The sequence below is a fragment of the Pseudoliparis swirei genome, chromosome 4 (genome assembly GCF_029220125.1).
Source record: "Pseudoliparis swirei isolate HS2019 ecotype Mariana Trench chromosome 4, NWPU_hadal_v1, whole genome shotgun sequence".
In the NCBI taxonomy this organism is placed as follows: Eukaryota; Metazoa; Chordata; class Actinopteri; order Perciformes; family Liparidae; genus Pseudoliparis; species Pseudoliparis swirei.
Window position 1 is genome coordinate 27,030,063 of NC_079391.1, and position 5,168 is coordinate 27,035,230.

A 5,168-nucleotide genomic window follows, 5' to 3' on the forward strand; every position below is an offset into this window, starting at 1 on the left:
GGCCGCAAGGTGAACATCGAAAAGTCCTTTAGAAAATGAATCCCGCTCCACAGTCGCGCATCTACACAATATTTAGTTCATAAAAAAGAAAGTCGTGCTTAGCTACCAAAAAAAAGTTTGTCGCTGAATTTGCCGTCGATTCTCGATGCGACTATGTTTTATGCCGAACTAGTTTCTTCAGAGCGTAATATGATCTTGGTCACGAGTAGTGGCACGGTTCGACACGTGATCGGTCTACACCAATGAGGTAGCTGCTTTTTGTCAACAGAATGGCAAGATGGCGTCCTCGAGCAGTACGGAAGACGAAGAAAATACACCGGAATATATTAATAAATCAAAAAACAAACATTGTTTTATGCATATTACTTCAGTCAAGCACGAGGAGGTACATCATTTCACCACTACACGATGGAATACATACAGGACAAGCCTACAAACGTGGCTCGGGTTGGACGGTGAGTCTCGGGACGTGGCTGAGAACTTCGAACACTGTGTTGATGTGGAGTTTGACAATATTCCCGAGGATGCTGGCTTCCATCACACGTGCTACTGTAGATTTACGGACAAAAAATCCATGGCAAAGGTGGAAAGAAGGAGAAGTTCGTCAACCGAGCAGGCAAACGACAAAGGGATACTCTGTCAAAGGCTGAAACATTAACAGCAGGTAAACACACACACACACTGTGGTTGAGTGACTGAAAGGTACATTATGTGTGAGATATGTCAACAAACTCATTGAGCTATCCTTTTTGTTTTGTTCAGGCCAATTGCAGAAAGCTGCCGAGTTGAAGGACGACCAAAGTATTCTTTTGCATATAAAAGACAGACTGTGTGGCTCTGGAGGTGCAGTACCACAAAGGCTGTTATAATCAGTACACCAGGTTTTTGACGAGGCCTGAAAAACCAGAGAAAGACCAGTAAGTTATTTATTATATTGCATTTCAAGGAGCTACTAACTTAAAATTGCATAAGTAAACATTCAATCCGCATTCTGTTGTATGTGCACACAATCACAACACATATTCATTTATTTCCTTCTCATTCATATGTATTCTAGGAATGAGCCCACGTTTGATGTCAGCGATAAGATATTCTGTGAAAGGATCATTGGCCAAAGGCTGCTTGTCAACCAAGAGGTGCTGAGAATGGGCCAGCTGAAGAAGGCCTTCATTGAACTGGTGAAAGCAAATGAAGGTCTTGATGCTTCAAACTACAGGGAACTGCAATGCATTTTTCTCTCACGTCTTATTATTTGTCATGTGCAAGTCCAGCTTTACACAACATGTGTGTGACAGGCCTGAGAAACTGTTTTTAATTCTTGCTGTTTGCACAAACATGTACCAGTTGGCAACAAGGAGAAGTGTGTGTGTGTGTGCGTGATGTTGTGTGCCTTTCTTGGGCATCTTTGGTGTTAAATGTGCTGTATGGCAGATAGGTTCTAGCCTGTAATGTCTTGTACCACCTGCACCACTCTCTGCTTTTCATGATACTCCTGTGACTCTTAATTGTCACTGTTTTATTGTGTTGCAGACAGGATATGTTGAAGGAGAGGCTGGCTCGTGATTTCCCCCAGCTGGTGTTTCACATTCCCACCAAGCGCAACATCTGCGAGCTGGTTTTTGCAGAGACCCTGTCAACCATTGACATTACCAAGGTGTCATCAGCTCTCGGAACCAGTGTGTGTTCAGCCTTGATCGGGAATTCACACATTCTCTGGGTGTGACTCCACAAGTGCCTTTTATGGCAAAGGGAAAAAAAAGACATTTTCTGTTGCATGTGAGAAAGGTGAGTACCTAAAGGCTTTTAAAAGTTTAGGTACTCACTTTAACTTGGAGCAGTCAACATTTGCACTTCTTTGCCAGTATGTGTGCCGCTTATATGATCAGCCAGCTGCCGATAATGTAAATGAAGCTAGGTACAAGGCTTTCTGTATGGCATCATCAGCCTTGCCAGAAATATGCATTCCCCCAACTACTGATGCCCTCCAACAGCACTGCAAACGGGCAAACTACCAGGCTGCAATAATGAGGTCCTGTCGCAAACAAAAAAGAAGTGCTCCGTCACCTGCTGGATATGGTTGGCAAATAGAGGATGGGACCTTGCACATCACCTGGATGACCAGAAATCCGGCCCCTGACAGTGTTTTCCATGTCATACACTGCAGCTGCAAAGGTGCCTGTGAGACAGGAAGATGTTCCTGTTTTTCTGCAGGATTGTGTTGCACAGACTTCTGTCGTTGCTGTAATTGTGCCAACACCAAAGACACCGAGCAACTGGAAGACAACTGTCCTGACACTGACAGTGAGGACTGAGCGTCCTTAATGTTATTTCTTTTGTAGTTTTGTACAGTTTTATATATGTCATATTTTTCATAAAGATTGTTTCTATTGTTCATCAGTGTTGTTTTCATTTGTGGAAGAATGAATGAACGAACGAATAAATGGTCATTGGTATAAGTACAATTACTGCCTTTTACTGCCAAAGACTGTACTTCCTCCTGAGGTAGGAAGTACAGTCTTTGCCTTGATTTCTTCAGTGTGTGCTGGGTGTTCACAGTCCATGTTAGATCGTCAGTAAGGTGTATTCCCAGGTATGTCAAACTTGATCTAAATGACTTAACATAAGCATAACATGATCGTATATTTGCCTCATTGTTCTTATTGGACGCGGCTATGTATACAGCACTATTTAGAATCCATTTGTCCCTTTTAAGGGTGTTTTCCTCTTTATCGGTAACGTTGAATCCAACCACGGGAGCCGCCATCTTGCCATTCTGTTGACAAAAAGCAGCTACCTCATTGGTGTAGACCGATCACGTGTCGAACCGTGCCACCCCTCGTGACCAAGATCCTATTACGCTCTGAAGAAACTAGTTCGGCATAAAACATAGTCGCATCGAGAATCGACGGCAAATTCAGCGACGAACTTTTTTTTGGTAGGTTAGCACAACTCGTTCTTTTTTATGAGCTAACGATTGTGTAGATGCGCGACTGTGGAGCGGGTTGAAACGAAAACTGTGTTCACCTTACGGCCTATGAGTCACGGAATGTAAATGTACGATGTTTTGTTTATTTGACTGTAAAAAAATATTTACAGTGAATAATTAGAGTAAACCCAGGAGCAAGAACAGCTGATGTGGTGACGTCATCAAGTCAGCTGCTCTTCCAATCGCAGAAAGACCGTCCTCCCGTCCTCCGGAGTCTGGACTCCCAAGACCAGACTCCCAAGTCCAGACTCCAAAAGAACACAAGTCTGTACTCGTGTACTTTCAATTGAGAAACGCCGACTGTCTATATTGCATTTGTCCAGCATAGACAGTGCACTTCTACTGCTTTCTTCTGCACCTCTGGTCAGATGCTAAACTGCATTGCATTGTCCTCGTACTTTATACTCTGTGGAATGACAATAAAGTTTAATCTGAATCTGAACCTTGTGATTGTAAACACTGATGAATTGCAGCCGGAGACAAAGACAGTATAAACATGTGTCTAGGTAAAGAAATAAACTGTTGAATTTATTCAGCGTAGGCGTTGTCATGTGCAGCGCCATCTTGTTCGACAAAGGCAAAAACCACCTCAAGCATGTTTTTGTGAGTGAGTGAGTTTTGGGATAATTGAAGTGCCTTCACATATGAAAACAGACTGGATTGCAGTTCAATAAAGATGAATGTGAATTACAAAAATCCCTGCCCTTTGTTTGCTTTTTATCATTCAACATAAATGAAACTGGAAGCCAAGATAATCTCATTATTTTGGACAAGTAATTACATCACACCAAACGCCTGATTTCATACTCATCCATGGGGAACATCTGCCAGCTCAAAGGCCTTTTTCATCAACTTCTGTCTCATGTAATAGGCTAAATGTTCCAACGATGAAAATCTGTAATCAGGCTTTGAGTCAAGGGCATCCTGTGCACATTTAACCATCCACAGGGCTTTGAAGGTCTGGTTCAAGGTACAGTATATTATGGTAATGAGGCTGGCTCATTGTGAGAATGTAAAACAGTGATTTAATTTGCCTTGACAGTTAAACTGTTTCCCGTTTCTCTCTTTCCTTTAACCTTGGCTCTGTACTGGCAGCCTCCTGTCAGCTTCAGCTCTGTTTCAATGAAAAGGTCAGCGTGCCTCTCATGTCGAGCATGTTTATGGAAGAGCGGGACGCCGTTCACAGCATTCGGTATGCGCTAGCTTCCTGTTAACTCTACACATTTACATTTTGCTGCACATTTCACATCAACTTTCTTTGATTCTCTGTGTGTTTTGAGGCATATGGTATGTCGGTGTAATAAGTATTCCCATTAAAGGAGAGGCCACAGTCATATTACTTATGGAGTTCATGCCATATGGTGATTTTCAAAATGATTCTTTATAACAAATGGTAAGATTTTGCCAAAAATAGTAAATATTCAGCATTGAGGAAACAGACAAAACATCATGAAGTAATTATAGTATGATTAATACAGACAAAATATGGAACACAAGCCAATCAGGGCAGACTGTTTTTTTCCCCAGAAGACGTGCAGAAAGGAGAGTGTTTCAAACTGAGTTTAGTTAATACAGGATTATTGAGACAGATTATTCATACTGTACACCGATGGGAGGAGCCACCTGCGCATCAGGACAAGCTAACATTCACACAACGTAGGCACAGCCACGGGAGTCATTTTGGGGTTCCATGAGCCTGTTCCATGAGTCTGTTCCATAATTCTGTTTCATGAGTCTATTCCATAATTCTGTTCCATGAGCCTGTTCCTTCCTCTACCCGGTTGTCACGATCCTAAAATTATAACTTCTATACGATACCTGCCATAAATATCATGATAGCCGATACCAGAATTCAATACAATACCATAAATACGATACTGGTATAACACACATACAAACAATTATAGTCTAATTATCGTCTCGCCGAGAGGTAATGAAAACACCCGTAACTCTTTGAGAGAAAGATAGGCCTTCACCTTGGCTGAAGGTCCTACCTTGAAAAAAGTTAGTTTTGACAATGGACAATTTGTAACTCACAACTAGATTCTGAACAAAAGTTTGCTTTTGAGAAGCTAAAGGGACAAACATGATGGTATGAGTCTTAAGATTGAGATCCATCGGAGTTTTGATATCATTTGACCACAGACATCTGAGAGGAAAACAAAAGACGCAGACACTGTGA

At 41.9% G+C, this 5,168-nt stretch overlaps 1 long non-coding RNA gene across 1 annotated transcript; it reads left to right on the forward strand.

Moving 5' to 3' along the window:
* LOC130192234 (uncharacterized) lies at window positions 1-2,392 on the forward strand. Its single transcript, XR_008831353.1, has 4 exons — window positions 1-664; window positions 763-917; window positions 1,058-1,178; window positions 1,531-2,392. It is a non-coding gene; the product is annotated as an uncharacterized LOC130192234 (long non-coding RNA).
* The last annotated feature ends 2,776 nt before the right edge of the window (window positions 2,393-5,168 follow it).